General features: G+C 40.7%; 1 protein-coding gene across 4 annotated transcripts in view; it reads left to right on the forward strand.

Annotated features, from left to right (window-relative positions):
• The window catches only part of LOC105212173 (protein grainyhead), a 219308-nt gene that overhangs the window by 3892 nt on the left and 193812 nt on the right, over positions 1 to 21604 (forward strand). The gene's annotated exons all lie outside the window — the stretch shown is intronic.

Here is a 21604-nt window from a genome sequence, read left to right on the forward strand (position 1 = left end):
CATATGTACATATGTATTTGCTTGTAATTTATGTAGAAATGCGCGAAATCATGGAGATGTTTACAAGCTCGTGTGCACAATTTTTTCCGAACAAGCAGACACTCGTTGCAACATGCATTTAAGTACGGACACGTGTATGTGCAATCGTACATTTGCACGTTGTAGTTCCTTATCGCACGCACAATAAATCCCCGCATGTCATTAGCTCGCGCGATTTTAAAAAGATATATTGCCCAGCTAATACTAATGCCTTTCTAACTAATTTTCATGCAGTTACATCGGTTACACATCGGCGACATTCCTGCGCCACCTTCCGCATTCATTAATTTTGCGAGCTTTTATTAATTACTCCCCAGTGGAGGTGACCACTGTCGTGCTAGTAACTCCTTTTTGATAGTTCGACGCGCTATGACCAAATTCAGTTACGATATTGGTGGACTGGTGTTTATTAATGTGCTTGAAGAGACTCCTTTTCACATAACCTTTACATATTTGGATCGACTTCGTCGTTGTTGTTGTTGTAGCGGCATAAAACATAACTCAAATAGTTTTGAGGAATGCTACCGATTTGATAGTCCTTGGCCGGAAAACAATCCGAGTCCTTTTCAGTTCCGTAGAACCGACTGTCGTGAGAACGATGATCGGCTGCGTCGAAATTTAATAGTAGTATATACTCGTAGACGGCTATTGCCAAAATTTCAGCCGAATCGGACTCGTAATTTTGCTTTCTTATTTTTGTAAAATAAATCGCGCAATAAAATCGTGTGGTTCGGGGATCTTCTGCTTAGATGACAATACTTAAAAATTGGTTTAGCTAGTTTTAACCGCACGTCGGTTTCTGATGAGCTTCGTTCAGGTGTCCCGAAAACGCCTACCAATGCACCAGAAAACCAGCATCTTCTATTTTAAGACTGCTGATAGAATGTACATGAGATGACTGAGACAGTAGACCGCGTAGATCTTATCCTCTATAAAATATTGTTCATGCGAAAGCTGACGGTACGATTAGAGTAACCTTTGTTCACTCTGGACAACCAACGTAACCTTGAGACCACTTCACAGCAGAGTTTGTTGCACCTTAAGCTCAATCCGAAAGAGTTTTTGCGACGTTACATGATCGTCGACGAAATATGGATCCACTGGTACACACCAGAGATCAAGGAACATTCGATACATTGGACTCCACACTTCAAATTATGCTTCCAGGAAGGCGAAAACTGTGCTTTCGGTCAAGAATGGGATGATCACCGTGTAATGGCATTCACAAGCTGTGATCTACATTGACTACACGGAGAGAAGTCGAAATAGTCACACGTTCTATTATATTGAATTATTAGACCGATTAGACGTTGAATTGCTGAAAAACTATGAAGAATAAAGTGTTCTTTCATCATCACAATGATCCGGCTCACAACTCCGTCGTCATCTCAGCCAAATTAATGAATTATGCTATGAACTATTGCGCCGAACTCCATCGTATTATCCAGACTGAGGTCCCTTTGTTTCCAAACTTAAAATGTCATAAACTGAGAAGACATGTGAGTCGAACGACGAAGCCTAGCCTTTGTAGACCTTCAGAAAACGGATTTTTCAGACGGATTAAAGAAGATGGACCATAGCTGGAGATTAAAAGGAAAATATCTTGATTCGAATTTTTTTCAAAAGTTTCGTTTTTGTGTTACTTTTTAGTTGCCTCATAGTGTACTTTCACCAACAACTACAACTAACATATTCTCATTTCGACTCCTGCTTTTTCACTTACTTTCGAAGGCCAATATCTGGTGGTTTATGGATCCACGCTCGCAAGTAGCCACAAAATCATTTGGAAAGCAATATTTTGCGAGATATCAGGGAAGTGTGTGGCTCAATTATGACAGCGCGCAACTGAAAAACAGTAAAAATGCGCGGATTAAAGGCCACTTCAACTACTTTGTAGCGAGCGCAAAAGTACCATTTTCCTTTTATCCATCGATCAAGGGAAGCAATTTTCGACAGCAATGATAAATTTTAATTTTCCCTGTTCACCGTTAAAATCTTTATGAGCTTTTCGAATGACCGCCGTTGGAAAAGCATCAGCATCATCATCACTCGTTCGTTCGTCGTCGCAATCACGTGCACATTTTCGCTTAATAACGCCGCAACGCATGGACATTTTTCCATTTTGATTGAGTATCAATTTTTAATGACCGCCACAATTCAGCTATGCGAGAGGAGTAGCGCAAAAAAAAAAAATAAAACTTTTTTGTTTTGTGGCAAATGCTTTTTAATGAACCATTCAATGCGCATTGCTGCCGCGATAAAGCAATTGTGGCCATAAAGCCGGAAATATAAAAATGCGCCAAAGATTATGCCAGTTTTTTATAACTGCATTGGCAGCAATCATCAGCAGCAGCAACAGTAATAGCAACGGCTGTAGCGGCGGTGTCAACTAATGCGCCAGGCTAAAAGAGCGTCCAGCATTGTGCGCAATTGCGTGCGCTTTCAAACGGTGCTATGTGAGGACGCGCGCGCGACGCATCCTGCGCAGGGTGGTAAAATGGATTGACTGACATAGCGCTGATGCGCGCGGACTTTAGTGAAATATGTTGGCTGGTTGATTGGCTTGACTGCAGCAGCAGATTGCTTGCGGATATTCTTGGCTAAGACAGTTGAAGCTTTGGTTGGTTCGTCGATTGTATGATGGTAGGAACCTTCCGCAACGCGGCAGTCGCTCTTCAATCGGTGCTCGCATGCGCGCACGCTCACTGGGGAATAAATTAACGCTGGAAATATATAAAAGGTGCACTGCGCCTCCCTTTTGATATTCACTTATATGCTTGCGCTTCGTTTTTATTGCAGTGCTTAATGCGTTTCAATGCGACGACCACAAACGCGCGCACTCCGTCTCGTCAATTGATTTTGAGTGCTATACACCGCTCATACCTCACTCTCCGCTTTAACACTCAACTAAAATGCGTCCAGCTTTTAGTGATGTATTTGCGCGCGGAATTCAGTCAGCATCTCAATTGCGCGTAATGCAAAAATTCCATAACATCAACGCGTCAGCAGAGGCTTTTAACTCAGTATATGTGGCCGCGCCGCGTCGCCATTTGAGTATTTATCGCTCCTGCGCTTAGTTAATCCGCCGCGTTGCAGCGCGCTCACCGCGCCACCGTTTCGACACATGACACATTAAAAGCAACTGTCGTTATACACATACGTATATAAATTGCTGTCGCTGCTGTTGTATCCTCTCTTCCCCTTCTGCTCCAGTTCGCTGACGCGCTTGTCCATTGTCGTCCGTTGCCGCCTTACAACGCGCGCGCGGTCTTATTGCTGTGACACTTTGACAACTTAATTCTATCGTTACACTAAGCAATCGACTTGCGCGGCGCGCATTTCCTCTGGTGGCACCACCAGCGGAATGAGTAGACGTCATTTACGACATTTACGCACAATTGCAAAGACGCATCTGCGTAAATGTACTCGTAGAACAACAACATCGTTGACAGTTTGATAGCGGCAAAGCTTTTGTACGAAACCCTCATCAAGTAGATAATTAAGTGGTTTTCCATCAGTTCCTGTTATGTCCCTTACTCTCGGCACTTACCGCTTCCTGTCCTCGTTATTTAATCACTCCGGCTAAGTGTGTAGGGAATTTATAGCGGCAAATATGCTTTGTCAGATGAATGAGCGCGCTCATTTAAACGCCAGCAAATGAGCAATAAACCGGGTGAAACGCATTCGAGACCTTAAGGCGCATTAATTGATACATCCCGGTTTCGCAGAGACAGGTATGCGCTCGTGGTATTTGGTTTTTGCTGCGAAAGCTTTGACATTAGTTTTTATTACCGCTAGATCGTTAGAAGTAATAACTCCTTAATTAACGTCGTCCCTCGAAGTCGTTGTCAGATTGCGCACTTTATGAGCTGTAAAGTTGTTCATAACTGTGTTTGTGATTATGTTGTTCAAATTAGTATCTTCAAAATCATCTCTGGCCATCAGCCCGCAATCAAAAGATCAAAGCAAAGCGCAGCAGCCACAAGCTTTCTCTTAAGATCGAATTGATGTCAAAGTGAGATACATACAGAGTATCTGAAATTAAGTTTCTCCCCACACTGGTGGTCAAACATGGCTTTTGGCTTTTGAGAAGAGATGTGCCTCTAATCAAGATGGTTCCTTAGCTTTACGATACCGTCGTCAAGTGTATACTGTTTTATGGAGTATGAAATGCTGCGAAGGTGTCTATTCGACTGAGAGGATAGGTATATAAAAGGTCCAAGAAAGGAAGGAACATTCAGAAATCCTCGATTACATGGACTGCTTCCCTTTAAACTTGGATTATTACGTCGAGGAGCCTCAAGCTACTTGAGTATCAGACTCGTTTGGGTTTCATGCCACAGCGAAACGGAAACTGCTGAGACGATGACTTTTCGGCGTAAAGACATTGTAGCCACAATCTCATCAGTGTGAATCGCAGACGATCTACTAAACTATTTACAAGATTCAGCTCGACGCAATGATAGGTCCTTACTGGACACTGACCAATGGACTGACTGTAGTGAGGCTGAACATCCTGTCGGATGAAAACTACCGAAATTGAATGGAAGAATCTGAGATTACAACGACTACTTAATTGTACAGCTTTTGCTAGACTGATTCGGTATAGCACAAACTTTGGTGAATCAGATGAATTGACTTGAAAAGATTCTCAACAAATTTGTGAAGAATGTGGCATCGCAAAGAACCGGTGTCCAATTGGGACCTCTTGCGCCTCTGTCGCTATAGCTTACATATGGGATGATGGCCAGATGGACAACAACAAAGAACCATTTGGTGAACAAACTAGAGAGTATTAGACTAATGCTGCAAGACCAAAAATAATTAAAAATGCTTTAAACAAAAATCGGCTTTAATCTATAGAAATTAATTCATTCAATTAATTTTTATATTCAAATCGACATTCACGGCAAAGGACGTCAGTGTCAAATATCGCTTGATCGGTGCGCCCATTGAGGCACGCTTAGAATTACACCGACTACCATTTTTGTCAATAATTTTGTTACTGCTTACACTCGAGTTAAATAAATATATATGTACAGTTAGCTGAGTTAGCCATACTGCGCTGGGCTGGGCTGAGCGCTGGTCAGAGCTCTGCATGCCGCGAGTGGAACTGGAGCAAAGTTAAAGAATTGCAAATTATTCTTTCGGTTTGAGCGCAAGCGGTGCTGCGTCGGAATGCGACGACAACGCGCAGACAGCTGAAGACAATGCTTTTCGCAGTTGTTGCAGCGCGCCATGCACCACGCTATTATTATAAGCATTTTTGGCTTTTTACTACAGCGCGCACAATTATTATTGCTGTTGTTGTTGTTGCGGTTGCTGTGCGCTGTTGCCTGTCAATGCGGTAGTGGTCGCATTGGAATGACATAATTGCCTCCCAGCGCTGCGGCGCAGTGGCTCCTTGCGCGGCGGTGGCGACGGCGGCGGCAGGTTGAGAGCAAAGTTTTGTTGTTGCAAACATTTTTCCTAAATTGACATAATGACAGATGTACGAGCAGTCATGTGTGTGTATGTGTGTTGTAATGCAAAGAACAAATGCTACAGCAACAACAAGGACAACTCAAAAACGTAATGAGAACAATGCTTAATCTCAATAAACGGTAACAAAAGCATTGCTGCTGGAAATCAGACAAGCGACCGAAAGACAGCAACACTGGCGGTGATGTTGTTGTTATTGTTATACTTTGAGTTGCAATTGCTTGTTAAGTGAATTGCATAAGAATGTAACCACAACGCCACCACAGCACTTACAGCGCTGATCTCTACTGTTGCGGCGGCGGTGGAGCGGTACAGCGCGACATGTCTTACAATCAATGCCACTGCCGCCGTCACTATGCTCTACTTTGTTTCACTCGAAATTTAAATATTCGATACAATTCGTTTGTAATGCGATTCGTCGTTCGTTCGCAATTGAATTGTAAATTCAGTTGTCGTCGTTCTCGTTGGCTGCCAACGTTTGGACGTGCCATCACACCGCCCCGCCACTCGCTTGATCGCACCATTTGAATTGGTGGAAAATCTGTGCTGCCACAGCCGCCGCCGCCGGTGACTTTATTCTGAAGCGCGCGCGTACAAGGCCTCATTAGCGTAATTCGGTTGCGACTCTGGCGGTCAGCATGTCCAAGTGTCCGCACATTTCCGGTGGCGCATCCACCAGCGCGCCCACAGGCACTTTGCTTGTCCACCCGCCCGTTTTAGCGGCGGCGGCTTGAAGCGCGCAGTCCGATTGTCATGTCATATATAATGCTCCTGCGAGCTGGCGCTTTCTAATGATCTGAAAGGCAGTCGGACAATGGGACAGCCGCAGTCGGCGAGTTGTTGGAGTGAAGTGAGTGCCCGTGCGTGCACAATCATTGTGCCGTTAAGGCAATTTTTAGTGCCAGCGACAAGCTAGTAGCCAGTTGCTGCTCGATTGGTCCACGTACGCGGCGGGTGTTGCAGTGCTCTGCCCAAACGCGACTGATTTGACTTCGCAGTTGTTTCTATTATTATAATCGCTTGATGAATTAAGCATTAGACTTGTGGTGGGATACTTCAAATTAGAGATTTCTCTACACGAATTATGCCATTAATTGAGCTCGGTAAACATTTTCTCTGTACTTGAAGTATTTTAATTAATGGAAATTGGCGGATTAAGCAATTTTGTATTTCATTTAAATTTCTAGATTTCTCTTATTTGCGGTAGACTAATTGTCATTATGTTTGTCGATTATTTTCCTCGCTTTTTAACGAGTCGGACTGAAGTCAGCATGTTGTATCTGTCCTCCTTTCATACTTACGGAGCCAATCCGACGACTAAACTTATATTTTTCATTATCTCCTTGTTTTCGAAAGCTGACCGTCCATTAAATTCTTCCTCGATCTTTATATTTGGCTCTATGCATCCCCACAGCGCGCCTTACTGAATATGAGACACTTAGTTAGATACCTCTTTATGGTATTCATAATAGAAATACATCGGAGGTTTGCAATTGCCTTCCGGTACTGTGGTCGAGCTCAGTATCTACGAAGTGGTAATCTTCTCCACAACGTTGCTGGGTTGGTTATTTATGGTCTTCCGCTCTTGGAACATAGGTTACGTTAAGTTTGTTGGTTGATTCCCGCGACGGTGTTCACGGAGATGGCATATGAGCACTGACATGATGTCAAAACTACTAGATACGGATGAAGACAGCCTCCTACACATACCTCTTATATCGACGAAGTATATGTTTTACGATAGATGGAGCTGGGATTCAAAAATTAAAGTGTATACAATGTTTCTGGGTTAACTATATTTAATTCAAAACAAACATTTCTGTTCTTATATACATAAAACCTAGTCCTATTTCACAAACCCTTCAGGAACTATAACTTAGACGAGAAACTAACAAAATAAGTGCACTGCCAATCACCAAATCTGATGCCGTTATGTAATTTTCTGTATAGTTTTTACGGCTTTTTACCATCTCGATTTCTCTGCATTGCTGCACAAAGATCGCCCGTGTCATTTTGAATTTCTTGAAAGCGATGTATCCATCTCCATTGTCGTCTTCGTAGTGAGAGGAGTCTTTACTTTTGAACGTTGCAGTTTGCCAAGCGCTAATTACAATGATTAATTGGTCGTCATTATAAATCTATTTAAGGGAAGCGAGCATTTCGCGTCGGACACACCGCAAGTATGCCTCTGGTGGCCTGGCCTCTGTACACTCCGCTGATGAATGGCACCGAGTTTGGCCCTCGAAGGCGCATGGTTTTGCTTTGTTGAATAATTATGGGTTCAATGGCGTTGCACAAATGGACTGTTGTCAACATTTGTTAGCGGTGAATGGGCGATTACAAGAAGGACTTAAAAGAGAGAAAGTGTGCGCTTTGCTTTGAATAGTAGAATTTGTTGGGAAATGTGTGTTAACGGATTTAAGTAGTTTTGAAATAAATTTTAGATATAATTCAGTGATTGATGTTATATGTTAGGTTAGATTAGGTTAGGTTCGATGGCTGTTCTACAAAAGGAAACACAATTAGACTATTGAGGACAGTCAACTGATTCAAAAAAAATTTACCCCCTCACTTAAATTTAAGAATCCATAAAGCGCCTAAAACCTACTGAGGGTCGTCATTGACCTCTGTTTGATGTTATACTCAGATACAAATATGTTTCTTGAGAAAAGAGAAGAAAGGAAAGCTCTCAAACATTAATAATAACGATAATCTCTCGAAGTTCGTTAATGATCCGAGATCGGACTAAATTTTTGCTTTAGTTTCTAAAAAGCTACATAGAGTGTAGAAAGGGTTCAAAAATAAGGTTCAGCTTGGTATCCAAAGAGTTTATTGCTCGAACGTACCACATAAGTACAGTTCCTACTTTTTTCCCGAACGTCTTTGCTATGATAATTAAATCGGTGAGAACCTTAGATGTGTTTGGAAGATCTATAAATCTTTCTATAAAATAACTCCTCAAGTTAGTGGTCATCAATGATTCGTTCTAGAAGTAGAAACGTAACCCAGTGCTCTCTCTTGATGGATTTTTCAGCTGCAGCGCCTAATGCCATCTTTCGATTTAGTAATTATTCACAACTCCTTTCATAACTCTATTGCCTTTACCTCTCTTAAAACATGCAAATGACTGAAAATTAGGCGTCTAATCTCCGAAAGCTATTGCAATTGCTGCTTCTTCTTCTATTTCGCACTCAGTTAGACTTGGTGTATTTGTATTTGTTTTGCACACGTTAATCAAGAAACAGCAAATTTAGAATTTCCTCCACTGAGTACCTCCGCAGAAGATTAACCATAAGACTTGCCGCGTCCGCACTCTAGTCAACGATTGCGCCATGCCATTTGCACATAACATCACCCATAAAATACACCAATCCCAGCTTATTGGTCTTCACCTGTACGCCGTTGCCTCTCTTGGCCGGCCCGCTTGCGCATATCAACGCGATGCGCGTAGTCGGCTAATTGCATTTTCAATTACCTCGCTGAAGTGCTGTCATTTATGTAAGTATGACGCGTTCACTCATCCTCAGCGCCTCCATCAGGCACAGCCACTAACTGACCCCTCAACTCATTGCGGAACACACCACACCGCGCCGCTGGACGCGCTTCGATTTGTTGCCGATGATGCTGCTGTTGTTGTTGTTGTTGGCGCGCACAATTAAGGCAGTGATAAATGGCGCTGGTCATCACAGTGAAATTCATCAAGATTGCGAATTGCGCATTGCGTCGCGTTGCAGCATCGTTTCGTTGCGCCGTATTTGGCAAGAGACGCAGCGCAGCGCGTTGCAACCAGCGAACAATGGCAATGGTGTGGTGTGCATCTGCAATAATTTGCGCCTGCCCGCGTATGCGCTTGAACACACACACATTCAAGAATATATTCGCCTTGGTCGTTTAGTGCCGCTTTGGACATCTACAATGCGGAAGCATGCTCACCGGGGTTTGGTTGGTGAAAAATATTTTTTGTTGTTATTTAAACTTTTGTCACTACACATCGTTGTTGTTGTTCATTTTGTGCCTTATCGGCCAAATTTTTCGTCGATTTTGTGTTGTTGTCTGCATCATTGTTGCACACATTAACCTCTGCAAATGGCGAGATTTGACTCCGTCAAATCAATGTTCGTTAGGCGAGTTGTTGGCCCTTGGGCGTTCGAATGTTGCATGCGATAGGCAAATTTTCGTAAGATCGTTGTTAGATATGTTTGTTGCTTGCGCTTAAGTGTAGAGAATTAGCTTTGCAGAAGTAAAGTTCCATTAGGAATAAGATTTCAGCTTTTTGATTAGAGCTACGACTCTCTACGTATTTGGGTCGGTTCTTAAAATTGTAACTCTTGTTTCGTCCCAAATTTATTTAGAAATACTCATAGGGTGAAGCTTTTGAGCTTTTGGGACCCATATTTTAATTCAGCATAGTCCGTTTTTTCACCTTTAAATAAGAGGCAAGCAGAGAAAGAGAACTATGGGAAATTGGCCGTCAAAATTATTATCGGTGTCAAATCCAAAAATTACTGATCTCACAAATCTATCTATAATTTTCATATTTGTTGGTATTCATTTTTTAGTATTCCGGCATAATTATTCCATACCTTATAGAGAAAGAGGAAACCTCATTTTTAACGATGTAAATACATAATACGTTCCCAAGAGATTCGGGTCTGAATCTCAGAAAAGCACCCGAACTCTATCCCTTCCAAATGTCAACATCGCCTCCCGCGGTACCCCCTGTTAAATGCAAACGAGTCTCTGCCAACCTATGCTCAGCCAGCTAAGAGGCATACCAGCAGTTCCGAATCCAGGCTCGGATGCAGAGGGCTAACCACTACCTACTATCTACCGAAACCAAAATAAATGGTATGGACTACATAATTTGGGTATCAGTACACAGAGGTAAAGTAGAAATTGAGCTGACAGAAGACTTTGCTCTTTTAACAGTGACCGTTAGGATCAGTTACCACTTTTGCAGTAGTATGCCAAGTATGCCATTATAGTAAATATACTGCTGAGAAATCGCTGCATCTTCTGAGGTACTAAGCTTTAGTAAGGAAATGATAGTCCTACTCATACCCTCTGCTATTTCAAATATAATATACTTTGGGTGGGTCCTCCATGTTTTAGGACACCTTTGGCAAATAATTATTTGATATTGCTCGGGAACTGGAAACGATCTTAGTATTAATTGAAGGGACTTTGAAATCTCAAACCTTGTACCAACTTGCGTTAAGCGGCTAGAGTACAATTGTTCATACAGACAGGTCTTCAGTAAATGTGCTTGGGAGTTCTCAAACATCATCAACAATTTCATTAACGAGAGATACAGTCATTGAGGTTAAATTGAATAACGGATTCGCCAATTAAAAAATCTCGTGATTCACGTGGAATTGTAACCAAATGTACTGCGACATCCGTAGTTCAAGACTATAGATGATTTATTTCTAGGTTATGTGCGCTCTCTTACACCGCTTGACTGAGAATAGTTGAGCTGCGTGATTTCTTCCGCAAAGGACACGAACACCAATTGTTGTACAAAGCAGTCGAACAATGCAACTACAAAAAAGCAACAAAAATACGCGCATAGACCAACGAAAAAATTCCGCGCACACAGCAACAAGACACATTGAGGCGCGCAGTCAAAAAATGATATTAATTGAACGGTGGCACGCAATTCGCAAGTGTCCATTTTGATTAATTGCCGCGCAACGAAATAATACACGAAAATTATTGCGTACAATTGCCAGCGCGACGCTGTGCTACGGCGCAGCCATTTTCCTTGCAAAACTTTTCGTAGGAAAGTCAATCACACACGCGCGCTTTGAGGCAGGGATTGCTTGCAACATGCGGCGTTGCAACAGCGCAAGTGATGTTGCGTTGGTTGTACTTACATGGAATTGCGTTGTTGCCGTTGTTATTCATGTCGCTGCCGCTGCAACTGTGTTGGCCGCGAACGATTGCGCGAATTGTGCGAAAGAAATTACTACAATAAAAACGACAAGCGGCAGATAATCGAAAAAAATCGTACAACAATAAAATGAACTGTGCATGAAAAACGGCGCTTGTAAGCGGCTACTGCATACGACACGCCGCGACTTTTGTTTGCTCTGTTGCTCGCCTTTTTCAACTGTCCGCCGCACCGCGCGCCTGTCGCTCACCACACGCGGACGCTTGGCGCATCCTTAACGCATTCAACATGCAATGCTGCTGTGCGCGCGTTGTGGATTATGCAATTGCCTTGGGTTTTGGTTTTACCATTTCGTGCCCGAATTATCGGCGGCAACATCCAGGCGCTGCAACGGTAGCTGACCGCCTGACTGCCACTTGCGCGACACCGACGATCAATTGGACTCCGGCTGGGGTGGCCCGCTGCGTGGCCATGTACCCATAACCAGATTGACATGGTCGATAGTGGTTGCGCGGACGGACGATCGGACCGTGCGTAGTTTCAAACCTGCAAGCTCAGTTGCTTGCTGTACCTACAAGTTCCTACAACGCATGCGCCCTGCTGCGCATTCGAACAAATTGCTACAATTTCGATATGCCAAACTGCTGGCTGCCGTAGCAATCAAATGCACCGAATAATGCTTGAAGTGCGGAAATTGGAGCGAAAGACGCCAATGAAAAGCCACTGACAGATATCTACACATATGTTTGGTTGTTTCAGCGTTGCTCCTGGTATGTCTATATGGGCGCATCGTTGTAGACGAAACCTACGCCACATTTGATTTAGACACGCAATTTGAATAAAATAAACAACGAATATTAGATCAACAGTTGTAAAGTCTCCAAAAATGAAGAAAAACATTTCGAAGTATAGAAAATATATAGACCCACAGAGATAAGTGGTACTGCGGTAGCATTGGCTAAGAGACTCACTTTTGGTCGATTCTCTAGGACTCTTAAATCTCTTTTAAATCACCACAACATTGTAACTCCGTTGGTCAAACTATTTAGAAACTCCACATCTAATGTCTTCACCCCCTACTTATTAATGGTAAACACATTCATTCTCGTCCTACTTTATGGACGAAGCGTGGACGATTCAACATCCGATGAAACGGCACTAGGAGTTTTCGTGAAAAAGGCTTTGCGAAAGATTTACGGGCTCTTAAACATTGGCAACGGCAAATACCGCAGACGATGGAATGATGAGCTGTATATGTTATTCGACGACATAGACATAGTTGTGGACTCGGCTATAACCGCGTAAGCGGTGTCCACGCCAGTCAAGAAGAAGAAGAAGACTTGTTATGAACGAAGATAAGACAAAGTACAAAGGTCATTCTCAAAGATTCCTCTCGTCTTGATAAATACATAAGTCACTTTTGTCACCTATAGATTTGAGAAAGTGCAGGACTTTGTCTACCTCGGTACCAGCATAAATTCCACATACAATCTTAGCCTGGAGATCAAGCGCAGAATTAATTTTACCAACAGATGTACTTGAAGTATTCGGGAGAACTGTTCTCCGCAAGATCTTTGGAGCCGTTCGCGTTACAAGGTACCATGAACTGTTTCAGCTCTATGGTGATATGAATATAGTTAAGCGCATAATAATCCAACGAATGCGCTGGTTGGACCATGTCGTATGTATGGAAGACGATGAAAAGCTCCTTTGATTCGATAACCATGGGTGGACAACGGAAGCAAGGGCATACAATGGAAAAACTAAGTGCTTAAAGACCTGCCAGAAGAAGAAAACAAGTACAAATTCTTAATTTTCATATAGTTGATCTTACATCTGGAGGATCTGGAGGGTTTTTGAAGTTATAAATTTTACATTTAAAGTTGGTTTTATATAAACTCACTTAAATACGAAAAATGAGTCATTTCGAAGAAATAATTTCGATTTATTTTTTAATGTTTTACGCAATATCATGGGATCCATTCAGTGATAATATATTTCTCATTTAAAAATAATATATTTGATGGTCTTCCATTTGTTTAGATACGTCTTCTTATTTAAACATGAACTAGTATGTAAAGCGTACTTGCTTATTCACTTAAGTGCGAGCAGTTCAATGTTAATGAAACTAAACAAATAATCTAAATAAAGCAGCACATCCATTGCTCCATTGCTCAACGCCGATTGGCAGTTGTCCGACCCAACTGCATGAAAAAGTGCGAGCAAATGAAAAGGTGCCACTGTACATAATAAAAAATAAATAATCATAACGGCACGGCTGAAGCGTAAGCAAAAAGTGCACTTCGAAAACGAACAATTCACTCGAGAAAAAATGCCATTTCAATATATAATACATACGAGTATATATTTACTTTTGCACGAGCAATTAAATTGCGTCGCAGCTGTCATCCAATGTGTGGCGTTGCGGGACTATCACCCCCCTGCCTACCGGTCACCCTTAACGCCAAGCTTATTGACAAATAGCTCGCGGCAGCACGACGACAAGCGCGCTTAGCCCCAGCCAAGCGCACCAACGAAAACGGTGGGACAGTCGTGCGAACTCATGTATGTACAGTCGGATGTATATAACGGTGCGCACGAACACTTCACCAATGACCATTTTTAATGTAGCGGTATGGCTGACTGGTCGCTTTGCTGCTTGGCGTTGGGTGGCGCCCGTCACTGGTGCTAATGTGACACTAAATTCCCGCCATTAGATGCGTCGCCGCCGCCACTCCGCCACTGAAATGGCATAAATATGCGATTTGCAGGTGATAAAATAAAATGGCATTGCTTGGAAATATAAATCGTGCAAGTACTTATTATTTTGCTGCAATTTTTTTTGATTTACTAAGCTCTAAGTGGTGGTGTGGCCGAGTAGGTGTGGTGTGCTTTAGGGTGGGGTTGCGAGCATAATTCATACACAGATTTATTTTAATCAATGTGGCTTCGGGGTTAATGCAGACACCTATCGATTTCTCTTTTGCAATTACAGTTGGATATTTTTCTATTTACATATTATTATCTATACCTATACAGTATGTATTTATATATATTAATATATATGTAATGATCTTAAAACTATATTTTTAGTACAAGTATGTCAAAAATTAGAGATAATTGGTGATGTGTATTTCTCCGTAATTGAAAAAGATCGTCCGTATTTTCTTTACCAAAACTGCTTACAAAACCTCACGTGATCATTGAAAACCCATGAAATCAGGAACATAATGCTCCATTTTGGCCAACTGTGAATGTAACTTAGGTATATAAGTTGTCTTCACTTCCAGGATATGAAGGCATAGTCTTGAACGTTTTACAGGACATCCTTTAGGTTAGGTTAGGCCGATAGTTACATAGACCACAACTGCAGGGAATCTCATTTAGATGGCGTCGACTGTCCTTTGTGGCACCCAAATACTCCTAGCGGACCGCAAGTCTCTCATGATTCCACAAACCGCTTCGACTCTGCTGGAAATTTCTTAATATCGATTCCAATCACTTTGCTGTATTCGCCGAAGCTAGACATTGGAGGAGGAAGTTCGCCTTCCTCCAAACAGCTTAGGCAACTTGGGTCTTGGCCTATATGAAAATAGCAATTGGGTAGTTTCTTTTTTCAAATAATTATATAATATCTCTAGCGATAAATAGTAAATTTTGTGGATAATGCGATTAATATGGACCTCCGCAATGACAGAGAGGTGAGCCGGATCATTGTCATAGTGAAAGATCCTTTTTTATTCATCAAATGGAGTGGTTCTGTACCCCAGGTAGTCGATGAAGATCGGTTGCCATCACATTTTTAATGATCCTTTGGATCAGGTTCGATTGTTGAAATACATTATTTTGACTGCTCCTTAGTCTCTGCTGTTTTGACTGTTACTCCTCAGTTGCGTTGGAGGTTCTATGTTTCGTCGATGAAACGAACCAGAAACTCCTTCGTATTGTGCTTAAACAGCTTTAAAGACTCTTGTGAAATATTTTCATGGTTCCGCTTGTTGTTCGAAGTAAGAAAATGCGACACCTATCGGGTACACATTTTTCGTATGTTCAATATTTCATTCAGGTCTTTTGAGCTCTTCAATCAGTGGTGTGCCTATTTGAGATCGTGATTTTGTCACCTTATTCAACGTTTTCGCTATGTTGAACTGTATTTAATTAAATTTCGCGACTTGTCATCGAAGGAGAAGAGGTGTGTTAAAAAAATAACGAGAATTTCAAAATTTCGCGGGTTTGGAGAGTCGAATTGTCAATCCTTGAAGTGCGATAAAACTTTCAACTGTATTCATTGCTTACTTTGTCTTTAGCAGCAGCTAAGCTTAGAGGTGTTTTTACGAATTTGGCGATTCTCGTTTCTTAACTTCGTTACTTGTTCGTGAATTATTGGCCGTAAATATGTAACGATTACCACAGCCTCCATATTTACCAGATATGACTCCGTGTGACTTTTTTCTATTTCCAAAAATAAAGAGAATCTTAAAGGACCGTCAAAGTCAATCCCAAATATCAAGTTTCAGAAGTGTTTTGACGATTGCAAGAAGCGCTGTCATAAATGCATGATATCGAATGGGCACTATTTTGGAGGCGACAGCATTAATTTAGACAAGTGAGTGATTTTTTTCAAAAGCAATAAAAACACGTTATTTTTTGAACATACAGCATCCAAGAGCTGTTTGACAATATTTTGATCGTGAGACTAACGCCTAGTATAAGCCTCAACTGGCTTCTTTATTAAACTTCCATTCAGCATTCCAAAAAAGCGACATATTTTTAGTTGAAAGAACCACTACGCATAACGGTATTAATTTGAAAATAAAAATTTAAAATTTGATTGGCAAATTTTAATTAAAAAATTGTTGTTGTAGTGCGCTATTACAACATCTTCCTTTACATTTGCGTAACAGCGATGAGCAAATTTACAGTCGTAAAAGGCGAATGCCATGAAGTTTTTCTTTTGTTGCCATTATTCTTATTAAACTCCAATTAACCTCAGCTAAGTAATGTAATTAAATTTGAAATAAGTTTATGGCCGCTTCAAAGCCAAAACTCATAATCACAAAATCAAAAACAACAAAACAAAAAAGAAAAACAAGAAATAAATGAATGAAAATTTGCATTAAAACCCAAATCAAATTTTTAGAAATATGTTCACATGCATGCAGCTATGCGCGTACATACTCGTATGTATGTATGTATTATATGATATGTACATGTGTGTATGTGTTTGTGAGAATGCGTTTAAACGGCGAAGTAGCCTATGGCCGTCACACATTTTCTTAATACTTTTAGTGCTTTTATAACATTTTTAATTACACATAAACTGTTAGACAAACACACGCACATACTGATACATATAGGAGTACCGCACTGCAGCTGTCCAAAAATAAAAATCTAAGCTTTTGCGAATGCTATGCGCTCGGAGGGGGCAATAAACCAAAGGCTATGAATGTAATTCGCCGTTGACCTCCAGCAGACACTTGAACGAATGAATGAACGAGTGAATATTTATATATCTCAGTGTTGTTGTTATTGCTGCTGCGGTAAGCAACCCACATGCGCTTATGACTGCAGCTACTCATATGTATCTGTAAGTGTGAATGTGTATGAGTGTGTGTGTGCTTGCCTATCATAATAAATAACTGCGCAGCAGCAGCAGCTGCAGTTAGCGGCCAAACGCCCACCACCTCCAGCCAACCATTTGCCGCTGATTGCATCATTGCGCTCGCCAAATGTCAGAATGTCGGCTGAGCTTTAGCGTTTCGAAGTGCAGTACAGAGCGGACGGCCTGGCGGTGAGACGGCAAGAGTTGTAACTATGAAGTTGATTACCGCCAACATAGCGCGCGCTGGCAGAGTGAGCGCAGATCATATGCTAGCCAGTAGTTGCAGTGACAGCGCATTCGAGGTACATTAATCCGGCTCGAGATTGACTGATCGCGTATGAAACGGACATGCCACAACGCTGACTGCCTGAGTTTTGTGGTGGACCTCAAGATGGTGAGGTTGTGGGGAGGAGTGCGGAGTGGTCACTTCGAGGTCGAATGTGGATTTTAAAGGGCTCTTGGCAAATGAATCATGTTATAGGTGACCAGCTGCAAGCGCGGCTGTCCAAGTCTCGTAAGCTGTCGCCAAATTGAAAGCTTTCTCACGTTCTTGCAACTTCTCACATTCCTGCAGAGACACAAACCCATGCACGCAAATAGCTATGGACCGTTGGTTCGCTAGGTCTACATTAGTTATCCTTACGGCGCTGCAAAAAGGTATCCTTCCGCTGTCGTGTTGTCCGTTATCCTTGCTACATCAGTGGCACATTAAAAAGAGACATTTGTTGTTTACTTTTCTGCTTTTTTAATATGAAAATGAAAGCTTGAAATTCCGGTTTAACCACTGCGCTGTCCATTGTCCATCCACTATGTGTGCGCTCGGACATGCGATCCTTCGACGCGCCTGCGCATAATTAATGAGCAACTGTGCGTATGGTGGCGCGCAAACATCCTGCCACCCGATATTTAAAACAACAACAAGTACAACAATTTATAGCTGCGGGAATTCGCATTAATTCAATTTATATTCTGTTGTGTTGTGGAATTTTCCTATTTCGCTTGGCTCATTTTGTAGATTTTATTACGCATTTGTGTGTATGTGTTGGCAGGAAAGTAATTTTATAACCAGGATTGTATTATTTTCATATAAAGGAGCTGTGGCACCCATCACAAAAGGGGTGGCACACATGTGTAAACGATAAAAATGGTTTTTGCATGGCAGAATATGCAAACGGACATACATGTGTACATGTATATTGTATAATTAAGGTCCCTTCGAACTTATTGAACACGAAACTGGAACAACCCTTGATTTGCGAATTCATTATGCTTTTATTTAAAATTAATAGGAATGTAGTACATACATATATATCGATGATATATATATATATGTATGTATATTATTTGGAAAAATATTTTCTAAATATTTTGATATACCTTCCTTTCCATTAATACTTTTTATACTCTCGCAACAAAGTTGCTAGAGAGTATTATAGTTTTGTTCACATAACGGTTGTTTTGTAACACCCAAAACTAAACGAGTTAGATATAGGGTTATATATACCAAAGTGATCAGGGTGAAGAGTGGAGTTCAAATCCGAATGTCTGTCTGTCCGTCCGCCCGTTTGTGCAAGCTGTAACTTGAGTAAAAAATAAGATATCTTAATGAAACTTGGCACACTTATTTCTTGGCACCATAGGAGGTTGCTTTCGATAATGAGCAAAATCGGACCACTGCCACGCCCACAAAATGGCGAAAACCGAAAACACATAAAGTGCCATAACTAAGCCATAAATAAGCTATGGAAGGATCGCACTATGAAGGGGCATATTTGGATGTAATTTTTTTGGGGAAGTTGCCCCGCCCCCTACTAAGTTTTTTGTACATATCTCGTAAATCAATAGAGCTATATAAACCAAACTTTCTGCAGTCGTTTTTTTAGCCACTTCCTAATACAGTCCAAAAATGAAAGAAATCGGATCATAACCACGCCCACCTCCCATACATAGGTTAGGTTGAAAATTACTAAAAGTGGGTTAACTCACTAACGAAAAACGTCAGAAACACTAAATTTCACATAAGAAATGGCAGATGAAAGCAGCACTCAGATTTTTTTACAAAATGGAAAATGGGTGTGGCGTCGCCCACTTATGGGTCAAAAACCATATCTCAGGAACTACTCGACCGATTTCAATGAAACTTGGTTTGTAATAGTTTCCTTATATCCCAATAATATGTTGTGAAAATAGGCCAAATCGCTTCACAACCACGCCTACTTCCTATATACCAGAACTTTGAAGACGATCTAAATCGTTTACTTTACAATATATAAAGTAAGCACTAGTGAAGATATCGGTGCAGAACTTTGCACAAATACTATGTTTATAGTGTGTCAGCCCGATTATAAAAATCGCCAAAATCGAACTATTGGCTTTCAAGGCCCCATATATCGAACATGAGGACCTCGGTGCTTCTAATTTAATATTAGGGTTTTCAACTTTCAATGGACTTTATACAATATATATGTGGGTCAAATTGTGTATTATATAATATAAATAAAGTTAAATAAATTGCGAGAGTATAAAATGTTCGGACTTAGCTCTTCCTTACTTGTTTTATTTAGTTTCTATCATTAAAATATCATTTTTCGATGTACTAGAAACTTATGCCATTAGAACTGTATTCTTGACATTTTAGTGTCATTAAATTTGACTTAGTGGAAACTCCGCTTTAGTTTGTAAGTTTTACCGTAACAAATATGAATCTCTTGTTACTAGAATTCTGGAAATATTTCGACTCTAGCGACTCATTTATTTAATGTGATTAATATATGCAAAATCGGATGATAAATATGAATTATTGGAATATGTAAAATCCTAACGCTATTTACATATAATTTCAGATTTTGGGGTTTTGTTTTAATTTCCTTTCACAAAATAAAATATGTGGCAAACTGGAACATAAGGACGTCACTTGCAAATCACATATGTTCTAAATTGGGATAAAATGTATCGATTAGTGGTCGAAATATAGGATTTAAGTTCATCTTATTGTAGTAGCGGCAGAAAATATTCCGGTTATATACGAGGTGTGCTCAAAAAATAACGGGAATTTTTGTTTCTTGAATTTTTTTTAATTTATTTGTTGTTTTCGCCTTTAAAATATTCCCCACTCGATATAATGCACTTATGCCAGCGTTTCTTCCAGTCATTGAAACACTTCTCAAATTCGAATTTTGCGATTTCTCATCTCTTATAAAACGAAGGTCCTTTAAGGTTCCCTATATTTTTGGAAATAGGAAAAAGTCAGACGGGGTTATGTTTGACATATGCGGACGCTGGGGTATTGTTACAGTATGGGTTTTGGCCACGAATTGTGGCAATTGTACTTTTGTACAAATGAAAATTGAAATTCCCGTTATTTTTTGAACACATCTCACAGACCCGATTGTTATATGAACGGTGCGATGCAACCTAGATGTAGGCCGTGATACTTGCTGATTTTCAAATTTTGATGCCGTTTGCATGTACATAAAACATACCGTTAAGTTTTGGTAGCCCGAGGATGTCTGTGATTATTACCCGATTACATTAATTTTCAAACTATATCAAATGAGACATAGAGGGAAATGTTTGCACAAAGTTTATTGGATATACACTTAAAAGTTAGTGAAATATATACATTAGACCAAAATCGCTTGCAGGAACAGACGTTCAGAAATCGATTCATTTCGTAATCCTGATCTTTATTTTATAATCATTATTATATAGCATGTTAAGAGTTACCTTCATAATAGGACAAAAAGAAACTTTTTTGGCTTTAGTTCAAATCTAATCTAATCAAAGTCGAAACTCAGTTTAAGTTTACCGTTCTCTGCCTTATCCTTTTTCCCATAAATGTGTATATTCACTTTACATTACGACCGAGAAAGAAAACTCATTAGATGCGTTTCCATATTAACCAATTCAGGGACATCTAACAGCAAAAATAATGTGCATAAAATACGCTTAATGCTAATAGACAATGGAAATAGCTAAAAATTAACAACAAAAAAAAAACAAAAGAGAAGAAAGAGGTGTATGTATGTTGAAGTATATTACTAAATAATCAAATATACTGGCATGCATGTAAATAAAACGAAAAACCCACTCGAACATATGCAACAAATGCAACAAAATAAAAATAGTATTAAAGAAATTGACTAAGGTGCTTGACCTGCCCCCGGCTGCCCCGTTGCTGTATCCAAGCCAAACACTTTACTGCCTACACACACTCCACACGCCAGCATCACTATCCACAGCAACAGCGCGTGCAACATAATGTGGCACAGTGCACACGAAATGCCACTGATACTCCAATGCAATACCACCGCCAACAACAACACTAGCAACAACGTTTACGCCAACAACAAGCCAGAATAAACAAGAAGAAAAGCTTCGAAAGAAAAAATGACCATCGATGAAGGCAAGAGCCAAAGGTGCTCTTGATGCTGCTGGTGGAGCTTGGCACTGTTGAAGGGGTGTGATGCTGTGATGTGCGGAGACACGAACGAAGAGACGAAGTAGTAACATTCACTTGGCGATGTTTAATTTATTTGCATTAAATTTAGACGAGCGAAAGGTTGTTTGCTTGCTTGCGCTGGAATGCA

The sequence above is a fragment of the Zeugodacus cucurbitae genome, chromosome 6 (assembly GCF_028554725.1).
Source record: "Zeugodacus cucurbitae isolate PBARC_wt_2022May chromosome 6, idZeuCucr1.2, whole genome shotgun sequence".
Classification (NCBI taxonomy): Eukaryota; Metazoa; Arthropoda; class Insecta; order Diptera; family Tephritidae; genus Zeugodacus; species Zeugodacus cucurbitae.